Source organism: Capsicum annuum, chromosome 6 (genome assembly GCF_002878395.1).
Source record: "Capsicum annuum cultivar UCD-10X-F1 chromosome 6, UCD10Xv1.1, whole genome shotgun sequence".
Classification (NCBI taxonomy): Eukaryota; Viridiplantae; Streptophyta; class Magnoliopsida; order Solanales; family Solanaceae; genus Capsicum; species Capsicum annuum.
The window spans coordinates 173,742,356-173,757,969 of NC_061116.1; the positions used below are offsets into that span (position 1 = coordinate 173,742,356).

The 15,614-nt window shown below is 29.5% G+C and overlaps 1 pseudogene; it reads left to right on the top strand.

Moving 5' to 3' along the window:
* The first annotated feature begins 1,304 nt into the window (after positions 1-1,304).
* LOC107874074 lies at positions 1,305-8,966 on the top strand (annotated as a pseudogene).
* Positions 8,967-15,614: the final 6,648 nt, after the last annotated feature.

Genomic DNA, 15,614 nt, shown 5'->3' on the forward strand with positions numbered 1-15,614 from the left:
ATATATATATATATATATATATATATATATATATATATATTCATGGCCAATATAGTTGACCTTTCACCACTTGTTTCTGATTCAACGGTGAGATTTGTAGATATTCGGGCTTTTGTTATTTAATGAAAATACAATGATCATATTTTTTGAGGGTACCTATGAGTCTACTTCTCAATATCTTTTCTCTGCAGAAATATGCAACAAAGGGTGGTTCAGAATTCTTCTTACTATAAAGCTGCTAAACAAATGCTTAACAATTCTTTCATTTCCTTTAAATCTACAAAAGTATGCTTGACAAAATAATCATTTTCTTTCATTTCCTATAAAGTTGCTAACCATATGTTTATTTTTCTGGTTTGTCACTTGTATTTAGGTCTCAAGTTTACAACATACAACTTTTCTCTCTACTATATGATGAATAGCCCTTTAGAGGATTCTACTTTGTTAGAGAGTTTTGTCAAAGGAGATGATGCTTACATAAACTCTAGGTTCAAGCTCATACCTTATATATTCGAGGTTTGTTTTCTATAATTGGGATTGAAAAAATTTACCCGCACCTGCAGAAACTATTAGTGGATTCATACACTTGTTTACTATATCTTCTGGAGGTTTGGATGGCAATGCATCCTTGTATATATTTGTTTCACCATATAGAATATGTTTGACCAAGTTTTTTCAAAGTGCTTCTAAGTTCTGAATGTATTTGGCACAAACACCTTACTGTTTTAAAATATTCATGCTTTCTAGTATAGATTTTCGTCAATTACTTGTTTTATTCTGTTGTTAGGCTCACTTATCCTTATTGGATTCAGTTTCTATTTGAATGGCTAACGTGGTCAATGATTACTCAGTGTTCATTCGTTCTTCAGTCAGTTCTTAGCCTCATTTTTCCTTGTTGGATTCTATCTTTTATTTCCATTGCTAGTGCAATAAATGGTTACTTGATGCTCATCCTTTCGAGTTCTTAAGGATATTTTTTAATTGTTAGAGAAGCATAATATTTTCAATAGTTAGGTATGAAAGCTAAGGAGTTTAAATATATGGTCTGCTATGTTTCTCCCTTGTCTGCAAAGGAGAAGCGCCAGAATCACTGTTTGGAGAGTCAAATAGATATTTTGAAAAAACTATTTTAGAAAAAAGAAGACATCTATTATTGAATGTACACTGAAAAATTAGATTAATCGACACTTACTTCACATGTAGTCACCCTTATTGGGATGGAGGGGTAATATTACACCAAAAACGGTGTCTTACTGCTCCAGCAACAAAATTATCTTCTTTGATTATATTGGTTTATAACCTTTCAACTGGAAAATCTTCTAGAAATGATTGTTGAAGTTTGGTCTGATGATAGCAGTATGCAACTTGAATTTACAACACAGTTCTGGAAACTACTTTCAATGGGTCAGTTTTGCTTTGCTTTGCTTTTTGCTAAATGTGTTTCTATTTATCACCTTCGCAATGAACGTTTTTCCTCTTTGTATCTCTGTTTCTTAATTAGTATTGCCTTCTCTTCTGGTTGTGTTGGCAGAAATCAATCCTCCTATAGAGGAAGTGATACAGTCTGGGTTAGTTCCACGCTTCGTTGAATTTCTTTCTAGAGATAACTATCCTCAACTGTAGGTTGTTAAAAAATCTATTGCTTTATTTTGAGGGGTAGTGTGTCTTTATTTATAATTTTACATCTTTGGCATCCTATGATCTAGTTTGAGGCAGCATAGGCTCTTACAAATATTGCATCTGGTACATCAGAAAACACTAAAGTTGTGATTGATTATGATTTTATTTCAATTTTCGTCAATCTTCTAAGTTCACCAAGCGACGATGTCCGTGAACAGGGAAAAACTATAAACTTAAGAGGGCTAGAGGTTCATGTTTCTTTTAATAATAATTGTCATGATATCATGTCTATGAAGCACCAACTATGCCAATTTTTTTCTAGAAAGTTAAAAGTACTTTTAGTTTGATATTTCATTTACTTTTATAGGCATTTTGGGGCTTGGGAAATATTGTTGGTGACTCTCCCAAGTATCGTGACCTTATGCTTCGCCATGAAGCCTTAGTGTCGTTGCTGACATAATTTAATGAGCATACAAAGCTGTCTATGCTGAGAAATGCTACCTGGACATTGTCAAACTTCTGTAGGGGCAAGCCTCAGCCGCAGTTTGAGTAGGTTTGACTTTAAAGAAAAATTTTATTTTAATCTTTTAGTTTTTTCAGATATTTATATTACTTTTGATTGTGCCTTTCGAAATTCATTGCTCAGACAAAAGCAGCACTCCCCACTCTTGCTCGCCTTGTCCACTCAAACGATGAAGAAATCTTGACAGATGCATGTTGCGCTCTTTCATATCTTTTTGATAGAACTAAAGACAAAATTTAGGTTGTTATTGAATCTGGAGTTTGTCCCTGCCTTGTTGAGCTGCTACTATGAGTCATAGATCTTACTTCTATTTTTTAAGGATTTTCTTTATGTTAAAATCATACGTGTCTTACTGCCTTCATCTTCTTTTGTGAGTAGTCATTCTTCACCATCTGTTCTCATTCTCGGCTTGCGCACTGTTGGTAACATTATCATAGAAGACAATATCCAAACTTAGGTATTTATCATCCTCCCATGGGCAATATATATATAAGATTCTCTGCTGTAGTTAATTCTTCATGTTTGAATTTTATTTTTTCCTCATTTAGTTCTTAAATGAGTCTTTGTGAAAACATGAATCTCAATATCTAATCCATCCGTACGTCAGTTGTCTAGCATCCTTTTTTTTGTTTGGCTAAATTATTGCAGATGAGAAAAAAATATAATTAAATCTAGCTCTAGTCGATGTTAATTCTGATACTCAACTATATTATAATATCAAAGAAAAAATGATGTTAAGATTAAGCTAGTCAATTAGTTCCCATGCATTTTCTGCCATGTTTAGGAGAGGTTGCTACCAAAGTCTTCACCAACTCATTCGTGTACTTCGATTTTCACATTTGCCTACTTGGATAAGGGGTTTATGGTGTGTGTTACTGTCATGATTATTTCTAGAATAAACTTTTCACTGTTCAACTGACGCATGGATGGTGTTGCACCACATCATTCTGTTTACTTTGTGCTCGCTCAGGAACTTTATTTGTTCACTGAAGTCATTTATTCTAATTGAGTGTGTAAGAGAAGGAATAGGGTAGAAAGGACATTTTTCTAAATTTTTGGTCTTGAAACATAAGATGAGAGTGAAATCGAATTAACTTGTGGGGATGGTGGGGAAGCTCCAAAAGGGTATATTGTAAGGCAAAGGAATATACTTCATTAGCGAGGAGTTAGTTGCAACCTTCCATTTTTGCTACCATTCAAATGTGGTGGAAATGAAATGGACAAAATGAATCTACATTTTTTGGTTGTTAAAGAAAATTATGTCCTACCTAATTTATCAGCTGGATTCTTTCTCTGATGGACATTGATGAATCCATTTTATTTAGGTTATGATTGACCATCATGCTCTTGTCTGCCTTCTTAACCTTTTAACGCAAAATTATATATAAAAAAAAAAGAATTAAAAAGAAAGCTTGCTGGACAATCTCAAACCTTACAGCTGGTAATCGAAATCAAATTTAGGTATTTGCTCTTCTTTTATCAATTGACAGACGAATGAAAATAAGTTAGAGAAAGAGAACCTTTTCAATGTGTTCAGTAATGTACAATGATACAAAAAAGGGTTTAATTTAAACAAGTTGTGATCGAGGCTGGCATTATTGCCCCTCTTGTCTATCTGCTACAAAATGCTGAATTTGAGATAAAGACAGAGGCTGCTTGGGCAATTTCAAATGCTAAATTAGGTGGAAATAATGATCAAATCAAGTATGATTCCTTTAGCAAATTTAATTTCATCTGGTTAATCTTACATCTATTTTTTAAGCTCATATGGAAATTGATTTTTAGAGAGCTGGGATGAGCATTTCCTAAAAGCAGCTAGTGAGGGGGAGGGAAAAAAACAAAATGTCTAGTGCTAATAAAAAACTTCTATTGAGTGGTATATCGGGTAAAGGGAAGACTACATCAGCAAAGCTGGTTAGTCATTTGCTGGATTTCCAAACCATCAAGGTATTTTCCTTTTAAACATCAAAAATTTTTGGACTGTAATTTAATTATTTTTTGCCAACACCTGCATTCCTATGGATCAATATAATAGTACTTTTATGCATAATATAATACCAAATGCATGAAACAAAAATTGGTATGGAGTAGAGAAAGTATATCGCAATAAGATATCAAAATACGAAAACTTGAATAAATTGTACTTGTCACCATCAAAATATTCATAATAATATAAATCAAATGCTGAAATTAATCACTAAAAATATGACATCCAATTGAATGATCTTATTCTAAGTCTTCTGCCAATGAGCTTCATTCATGTGATTTTCTCCCTTTTTACGACTCTTTTAACCTTGTTGCTTGAAAGTTGTGCATTGGGATCATCAACTTCTACCACAGATGATTCACTCTTGGATATACTCCTCTTTGCTAGGGTATTTGAAATAGAGATCACATCATTCTCAACTATAGAATCCTGAAAGCTCAGTTAACAAAGATAGTGAAAATTAGTTATATTTATGATACTTCCATACATATATAAATAAAATAAGTTCATGAATTCACCGTTAGTTCATCATCTCTAGATGCAAGATTTTCATGGTTGAACTCTGGATACTATGAAAGAAAATTAATAATATCAACAACAATTTATATTTCAAGGTGATAAATTTTAACATAAATAAAATAATTTCAATTTGTCTGAAATTTCTATGTGACTAATATAACATACAGTGTATGTATCTTCACTTGGTGGAGGACTATATTGCTTGATGAAATCTTTATCATCGCTAAATTTAAGAACAGTGTAAACCTCGTCATGTTTGTCGATGTTGTCTTTTTTGACGGCCACTTTAAACATAACCTCTCTATCCAAAATATAATACAACTCCAATGGATATGATGTCACATCAATAACACCAATATTCTAAAATAGATGTTGTTATTAGAAATGGTATGATAAATAAAAAGTAAAATATATATATATATATATTACCTTGAGTGATTATTTCATTAATTCATTGGCAGTCTTTCCTATAAGTTTCATTGCATGTTGATCTCAAAGTAACAAAGAAATAAAGCCAGTGTCATCTGTTATTCTCAAGAATAATTTATACCGGTAAGACATATTTTATTATAATTTTATATTTTATGTTGCAATTGTAATCAAATGTGTTTATGATTTTTATCATACCTGTGATTTGCATAATTTTAAGCACTTGACACGTTTTGCAGTAAAACTTATCGTCAATTTTTTCAACCTTCCTATTACAATCCTTGCAACTCAGGTATGACTACTTTTTATCAAGGTCTATGTGTATTATGCTCTCAACAACACAGAAGCTTACTTCCTATATTTTATTAAAAATAACACAGTTTAAAAAATAGTCATCTATCAAAATATAAATTAGTAATGAAATAGTGTTACTTACATCCATGCACTCAACTAATTGCTTGATAGTTTTAACTTCAAGTGATCCAGAAGATAACTCATGTGAAATAGAAGAGTTAATAAATGAAAAAAAATTACCAAACAATTTATTCTCATCAACATCGACTTGGTTGATCAAATCTTCAAACGGGTGAAATTTAAAGATGGACTGATCAAATCGTGGATCATCTGTTTTCTGTATTACTATTCTGTGGGTAAACAACAATTTCATTGTGTGATTGTTGGTTTTGATTTTAGACCTGTTCGGTACAATAATAAAATTTTTCATAAAATATAATGCTTGTTCTTGAATTTTCTCGGTGAGCTTAGTGAAAACAGAGGTTCCAATTGATGCCTGAATGCGATCACCCTGCAAATAAATAAGAATTCATAGTTGAGCGTATTATAAAGCAAATGAAATTGTTAAAATAAGAAATATGCATAAATTACATATACCTTTTCGTCTTGCAAAAGCATTTCTATTGATAACAGTTTATCGGGATTTTCATTTCCTGAAATATTCCACAATCGTACTACGTGAATTTTTAAGTTCCATTGCATTTTTGTATTTGAAATTTCATGAATAAGGTTAATTTTGGTAGATATTTTTTAACTGGATATTGAAAACTCTGTATTTTTTGGGATGTTACTGAAACTATTGATTTATCTATTTATAATGATGCTTTAGTTTTTGAATTGTATAGTTGAGATAAAGATGAATAACATATTAAATTGTTATCTGTTTGAAGTGTCATTATCTTAGTTGAGATAATCAGTAAAGATTATTTAGATAATCACTAAAAATTTAAATTGCTGAAAGATAGTGACACGTTTATTTTTAAAATTTATACTTGGTTAAAATTCGACTTGTTTTCTGGTTATAACATCTTTTTTAAAAGGATAATGTACTTCAAATTTAAATAGACTAAGAAGTAGAATTTCATTCCCTTTCAACTTTCATTCAAATTCAAATAATATTTCAATTTATTGAAAGAAGATAAGTTTTTCATTATCTTTAATTTTTTTGAATACAATGCATATTTATATTCTAATATTATATTTGAATTAAACAATTATTTGAAATCAAATCATATTATTTACCATTTACATATTTTTATTATTTGAAATCAAATAATACTTTTTACCATTTACATATGTACTACTATTGCGATTTTTTGTCTTCTTCTTGTTGTTGTTGTTATTCTACATACTATGTACGTACTATTACTACAATTGCCAGCAGTACTACAACTAATTTTTTTTTTATAGATATAGTCTATAGATTCCCTACTACCACTAAAAATAATTCTTTAATTTTTTAAATACAATTCATATTTATATTCTAATATTATATTTGAATTAAAAGAATTGTTTGAAATCAAACCACATTATATAAAAATCTTTTTTAGAAAAGTTATGTACTTCAAATTCAAATAGATTAAGAAGTAGAATTTCATTCCATTTCAACTTTCATTCAAATTCAAATAATATTTCAATTTGTTGAAAGAAGATAAGTTCTTCATTATCTTTAATTTTTTAAATATTCTGCATATTTATCTTCTAATATTATATTTAAATTAAAAAATTATTTGAAATCAAATCATATTATTCACCATTTACGTATGTACTACTATTGCTATTTTTGTTTTATTATTATTGTTGTTGTTGTTGTTGTTATTGTTGTTGTTGTTGTTGTTGTTCTACATACTATGTACATACTATACAATTGCCAACACTACTATAACTAATTATTATTATAGATATAAATTTCCTAATATGTAAATAAATTAAATTTAAATATATTTTATAATAATTAAATTTGATATGAGATAAGTTTGAAATAGTATATATCTATTATAACTCTTTAATTATTAGTTTCTATTTTTAAGATAATGAAAATCTTTTTTGTAAAAGGATAATTTATTCAAATTCAAATACTTAGTTTTTTAATTTAAAATTGTTATTACAGTATTTTTAACTTTGTCTTAAAATATTTTTTTAACATTATCTTAAAAATTACCACGTGGCTATTTTAATAGCTTGATACGTGGCATCTTGTCTTGATTTTGTTTTGCCTTTATATATATATATATATATATATATATATATATATATATATATATATATATATATAGATAGATAGATAGATAGATAGATAGATAGATAGATAGAGAGAGAGAGAGAGAGAGAGAGAGAGAGATTTATTTATTATTATTATTATTATTATTATTATTATTATTATTATTATTATTATTATTATTATTATTATTATTATTATTATTATTATTATTATTATTATTATTATTATAACAACTACTACTACTACTAACCGCAACGTTTTTTTTCTAAATTAAAAAATTACTACTACATGTCTTCTATATACTATTACTACGACAATTATTATGTTTATTGTTATTACTATTATTATTATTATTATATTGTGTTTAATATTTTTTTGTTAAATATATCATCCCAAATGTAATATTATGAGTTGTACTATTATTTATTAATAGATTATTACTATTATTATTATTATTTTGAAATAGTTAGAGTTTATTTAGAACTCTTCAACTATGGTTGCTAGATTTAAGCTAATAAAAGTTTTTTGTTTTTCTTTTAAAGTATTATTATTTTTAATAAAAATCTTGTCTAGGACTAAGTTTCTTTTTTTAAATTTAATGCATCTTTTTTATTGGGTTAAAAAGTTGTTTGAAATGACCCACGTTTCATTATTTTTAAATTTACTGCATCTTTTGAAAGTTTCAAACTTTCTAATATTTTCTAATTTAAATTTTTTATTACAATATTATTAAATATTATCTTAAAAATTGTTACGTGGTTAATTCAATAGCTTGACACGTGGCATCTTATCTAAGCCTAAGTTTTGCTTTTATATATATATAGATTCATTAACTTTTATTGCTTTGAATTCCTTCCCTCAATATTATAAAATTACTGCATAAAAGTATTCTTACATATAACTTTATTCTTGTAATTCTAAATAGTAGGGATGATGTTTTTTGTACAATTTTCGTTCAAATACAATAAATTATGATTTTGAGCCCTGATTTAGGAACATATAGAGAAGGCAATTACGGAAAAAATTCTAAATATCAGAATATGTATTGATATATTATTTCAGTAATATTTAGTTCTTGATATGTTGTAATTATGTACCCTTGTGTTTGTATTGATTTGTACTATATTTTTTTTATAGTACTTATAGTTTGAAGTTGTTAGGTATTTCGTGAAGGATGGGTGTGTAAAAGGTAGGTTTAATCATATTATTTTGTATATCCTATTATCGTATTGTTTTGTTTTAGTTTAGAGGTGGTAGATGAATATTTGATCAAGCTATGATAATTAATTTTGTGTAAAGGTTAGATGTAATCATATTTTTCTTATATCTCAATATTTTCGTATTATTTATTGTGGTTTACAGGTGGTAGATGAATGATCAGTCAGACTTTAAGAAATTTTTATGTAAAGATTAGGCATAATCATGTTGTTATGATATCTCGATTATCGTATTATTTGGATATAGTTTTTGCTTTGTTAATATTTATTTTTTGGTGTGAAAGTTAGATTTAATCGTTTTGTTCTGATATACTTGATTGTCATATTGTTTATTATATTTTTCAATTTTTCAAGTGGTATATTACGTTGTCATTTGTAGTTCAAGTTTAATTTAGTCTTCTCCAGCTACTAATTAGTTATTCTTGTTTATTCTTTTCAAAGTTTCAATTATTCTATATTTTGAATAAATACTCAAATTAAATTTATATGCATAGTTGAATAGCATAAGGAAATTTGCTATGCACCGAAAATTTGAACTAACTTGATACTATATTTAAAACATAGTTTTCACGATATAAAATTTTAAAATTTAGTCCTCTATAGTTTGAATCTCTCAAGTAAGAAACTTTAATGCAGGACATCAAAGTTAATGGTTATCCAACAATCGGCTTTCTCTAAATATTGTTCAGTATATGCTCTTACAATTCTCAACATTGCAACAAAAATTTGGAAATTTACATACTACAAACTAAAAGAAAATGAACAAAGCAACAACTTACCATTTTACAAATGTATAAATATGCTTAACCTAGCATTTTTATGATGGACTAATCTTTGTAGGTTTATAATATATTTGTCCTTCATTATTAGAATACTCTACAATAGATAAAGTTATATTTACTATATAATCATAATAATAGTTTATTATTTGAGAAAACAAAATAGTCATATTAATTCTTTCTTGATTTTTAAAGTAATCGATATTTGAGAACAACTATTTTCAATAAACATGACAGCTAGAAAAGAGCAGAAAAAGTATTGTAAATCATCTATTTTTAGTAAAGAAGACAATATCTTGGAGTGGAAGAGGTGTTAAACAACATGAAGGTTGTCAACAAAATGAAGGTACTTAAAAAATTATGATATTTAGTTAACGAAGAGGTAATCATTTTTTATTCGTATTATATTTTAAAAGTTTTGTACTTAAGAATATAATGAACATAGTAATTTATTTTTTTCATGCATTTATTATTATTAACGTTTTATATACGTGCAAAACACGTACACTAAACTAGTTTACATTAAATATGTGCAATTCATATTACACAAATTTAACTACTACATTATAAACTGATAGCAATAAAAGAAAAAGATTAAAATCTACATTAATGATTAGTAAGAGCAGTACCATGCACATCTAACACCCACCCCTGCCCCCACCCCCCACCCACCCCGAAACATTATTTTTCTTCTTCTCAATCTTCACAAAAAAAGGATTATGTTATAAATGTATTTACATTATAGTGAATGTCTATCAAGATCTACTTTGATATCTATTAGGATTTGAAGCATCCATCTTTTACTCAGACTAGGAGTAAATTTCCCCTATAAATAGAGGGGTTTTGTTCATTGTATTGACAATCTTATGATCTCTCATCCCTCAAGAGAAGAAATAAGACTCACTCTCTCTACTCTTCTTCTTTATTCTTTCTTGCTTTATAACACGTTATCAGCACGAGACTCTGCCAAACAAGGTGAGATTATAAATTTGAAGGATTTCAAGGCTAGTAATTCTTTATGTTATCTTTATTTTGCTACTATTAATATAATTATTATTGGATTTGAGGAAAAATAATTGGTTTGGAACCATTTATATTTTAAATTTATTCTTCAAAAATAATATTATCAAAAAGGATGATAATATGTTAGGTTCAAGTCCCATCGATTCATGCCTAAGACACCTTTAAATGGATAAGATGTTGAGTTTGAATCTCAATACACTATATTGATGATATTATGGTGGCTAAGGCAAAATAATGGGTGTTTAATGAAAAGTCATGAAATTTGACCTATTAAATATGCTCCATTCCATGAAGTGAATGTGGTAGCAATATATGATAAGTCTGAAATATGACAACTTACTTCATTCTTGAGGGGTATTTAGTTGCAGTGCATAATATGTTTGAAAGAAGACAAGTGATTAAATGCACGAATATACGTGTGGAGGAATAATATGATAATGATCATCAAAAGTGACGATATTTTCACACGCTTATATGATTATAAGATATACTAGAGAAGAATTCTCTACATCATATGTATGCCTCGATTTGCTTCTGAAGTAGCAAAATCTTGAAAGAGGTTATAAGCTATCATAATTTGATAGGCTTAAGGCACGATTATATTCAATTCCTGGGGAATGAGAAACTTATTAATACAAATATGCACTTGATTGTAATTGTATACAACTCATCTCCGAAAGAGATTGAATAATTTTGAAATCTACTTCTGAAGTAGTAAATCTGAAATTTATTCATATAATAGTAAATCGGAAATTTACTAAAGCAAAAATACATATCAAGGTAAACTTGGAGTTTACTAGATTAAAAGTTCATAAGTTGACATGAACAATTGTGATATCCTGAAGATGTGCATACTGAGTATTTAACATATATTGAAGAATTAGAAAATTCTTCCTGAACTTTAATGTTGCTTGTTCTCATGATAAGTTAGTTGTACCAACTAATTTTGGGATTGGATCCCTCAAAATTTGAAAAGAATAAAAGGTGAATAGGGGCCCGTTCACCTATCATGTGATATGTTGAAAAGATGCATCAATAAGATGATTACATGTACATTCATTGTCAACCTGCAGTTTGACATTCATAAAGTTGCTTGCTCAACAAAATTGAGTTAAGAACATAATTTTCAGATTGTGCAATCAAGAAAGTTATCTTAATGATGATGGTTTGGCATTGAATGCCTTCGATAAATAGCTAAACCATCGCTAATGAGAACAAAGCTTCATGTGTTGATCTGAAATATGATATGTTGCATACAACAACACTTGTATGTATTAGACCAATAAATTATGATTATTTCTCCCCTCAATTGGTTCAAGGTCATGAACCAACTATTCCATCTAATAGTTTTGATGTGCGGTATACGATTAATGAATGTACCATGATGCACAAAGATGGATCCATCAAAAAAGATGGAGGATGTATGTTAGCTTTCCTAACATAAGGGGGAGATTATAAGCAACTATGAAGTATTTTAGGAATTACATCAGATCCTCATTCAAAAGATAATTCAAGTCAAATGCCGAATGCATCTCATATTTAAGCTGCAAGTGCTCCTATTTTATGTCTCTAAAGGACAAAGTCTATGCATGCGTGAAGCGTGATAAACCAATCGGTTCCAAATGAACTAGTACTTATATAAAATAAGGAGAAAATAATCATAATAAGAAGGTAACATGTGCTTGAAGAGCCTATGACATAACACTTCATGAAACCTTAAGAGAGGTTTATGTACCTGAAAATAATGAAGTGATGAGATCTCAAAATTTCATGTCTCGTTGTGAACCGATACGAAATAATATATCATCAATATCTTTGACACAATATTGGCACAATATGAAAGATTACGAGGATATGAATTCTACATTTATTTAAGCATGCTGACGTAGAAACATTTATCAAGTGACATGAAAGGATGCATTTTGGTAAGTGTAAAACTTATTTGATTTGCAGTTTTGCAGTCCAGACACTTGAAGATGTCACTCATGAAATGTTGAATATTGTCACTTGACAAAACTTATGAGAAAACTTTTAAGGATTCAAACTGCTTGAAGCATATAAAAGTTTCTGAGAAACTTATTTATAATCCTTATATTGTATAAGATTATTGCTTGAACATCACTGGAACTCTTGGAGAGTTTTCAAAGCAATAGATTATTTGCTAAAATTCGAAATATATCGAATTGGATTGGTTATGAAGTATCATATCTTAGTGCAATTGATGCACTCATGTACCTTGTAAATACTACAAGGCCTATAGCCTTTTCAGTCAATTTGTTAGCAAGGTATATTTCTGCTCCTACTATGAGACATCAAAATGGGATAAAATACATGAGCTTGTTTTATTCTAAAGATTGCAGTTCCGATCTTATTGGTCATGCTGATGTTGGGTACGTATCTAACCCGTATAAAGCTCGATCTCAAATAGGCTATGTGTTCATATGTGGTGGTACTGCCATATCTTAGAGATATACAAAGCAGTCTATCGTAGCCACTTCATTGAATCATGCTGAGATAATAGCTATTCATGAAGCAAGACAAGAATGTATATGGTTGAGGTCCATGATACATCTCATTCGAGAAAAATGTGGTGTGAAATATGACAATCTACCCACAATTTTATACAGAGATAATTCAGCATACATAACACATCTTAAGGGAGGATTCATAAATAGAGATAGAACAAAGCACATTTTGCCAAAGCTTTTCTACATACATGAGCTATAAAGGAATGATGATATTAACATGCAACAAATTCATTCAACTGAAAATGTGACTGATTTATTCACCAAATCTTCTCTAATTGCAACTTTCAAGAAGATGCTGCACAAGATCGAGATGCAAAAGTTCAAGGATGTTCTCATTAGGGGGAGCAAATACGCACTGTACTCTTTTTCCCTTTCAAGGTTTTGTCCCATCGAATTTTCCTTGTAAGTTTTTTAATGAGGCAACCTATATGTGTATTGTTAGAGATATGTACTCTTTTTCCTTCACTAGATTTTTTTTCCACTGGATTTTTTCTAGTACGGTTTTAACAAATCACATTATCTATCTAGACATTCAACGGGGAGTGTTATAAATGTATTTACATTATAGTGAATGTCTCTCAAGATCTATCAAGATCTACTTTGATATCTATTAGGATTTAAAGCATCCGTCCTTTACTCAGACTAGGAATAAATTTTCTCTATAAATAGAGGGGTTTTGTTTATTGTATTGACAATCTTATGGTCTCTCATCCCTCAAGAGAAGAAATAAGAATCATCTCTCTACTCTTCTTCTTCATTCTTTCTTGCTTTCTAACAGATTATATGATTGGATTCATGGATTTTTAGATTACTCCCTCCATTTTATTTTAGTTGACCCTCTTTCTAAAAATATTTGTTTTAATTTAGTTGTTCCTTTGATGAAATCAAGAGGATTTTAATCTGTTCTTCCAATAATACCCTCAACATTAAATGACTAAACAAGTTGTACACTATATTCTAATTTATATTTTCAAAGCATAATTAATAAGGCTAATTTGGTAAAATAGACCCCTAATAAATATTTTTCTTAATAAGTGTGTCAACTCTATGAGGGCCAACTATTACGAAACGGAGGAAGTACATAGAGAGAGTAGTTGATTGATTTGATAGAGAAGGAAACAAAGTGTATGTTTAATTAATTAAGTGGTCAATCAATTCTTACACATTTTTAGTTACTTTTACCATATATATATATGTTAGGTTACTAAGGTTTTGAGGATGGACATATGAATAAAACATGTTGTGCAAGATGGTCCACACAAGTGCAGAATAAACAGTCACAGGCAAGGCTACTGATAAGATAAGCATGTGTAAAGTTATGAGTAGATAAGCAAGGAGATTTAAATATGCTCTTAACACTTATCACATGCAGCAAAGAGGATAAAAAGGATAAGATAAATCCAACACTTAGAGATTGAGTTGATCAAGGAGTCCAGCCAGACTAGGGGATGAAGTAGAAGAGTCCTATTCAGTCAAGGTGATAGACGACTACAACAAGGAATGAAACTACCTGATAGAGTCCTACCAAAGATAAAATAATACATCATCTAAATGACTCAATCAGGAGTTGGCTTATATACAACAAACGTCATTCAAGTGTTTCACTTCTGCACTGACAAAAAAATCATCAATCAGCAAATCAGTTTACTTACTTAAAGAAGAACCTAGTCCTTTACTTAGAAAGTCGTAGAGTTTGTGTAGTAGGTTGGTTCTTTAAGTTGTAATGATTCTTTGTTCTAGTCTTAGTGAAATATAAACTGAGTTAGGAGTTGTTTCATCAAGTTAGGGAACTCAAAGACTTGGGTACACTTATCTTGGGAAGATTTGTGTTATTGTAGAAATAGGAGTTAGAAGTTTTGATTCCTAGTTTACTAGAAGTCTTGTAATTTGTTGATTGTTGAGGCTCAAGAGTATTAGTGAAGTTGGGGTTAAATTCTGTAGAGGTACAGGTCGTGGTTTTTTAACACCTTTCTTGAGTCGGGTGTTTTCCACATAAAAATAATTGTCTTCAGTTTTACTTAACTGAACCACGTTAGTTTACTCTTTCCATTAATAGGAAACTATTATAGTAAAACACTAAAATCAGTAGGGTGCACACTCTAACAAGTGGTATCAGAGAGAGGTTGTCTTAAATAAGATTAGCACCTAAGAAAAGATCACTATGATGAATTCCACACCTCCTACTGGTCACAGTGAAGGTCAGTCAACTACTAGACCTCCACTTCTTGATGGTTCTCACTTTATCTGGTGGAAAGCCAGGATGAAAGTATTCATTCAAGGTGAAGACTACGAATTATGGGATAGGATCACTGATGGTCTTACTATTCCAATGAAGTTTGTTGATGATGAACAAGTCAAAAAAGTACGGAGTGAATTTATTGCTGATGACCTGGTGGAATTAAAGAAAAATGCTAAGGCTAAGAACATCTTAGTCTGTGGACTAGGACCGGCTGAGTATAATGGAGTGTCAACTT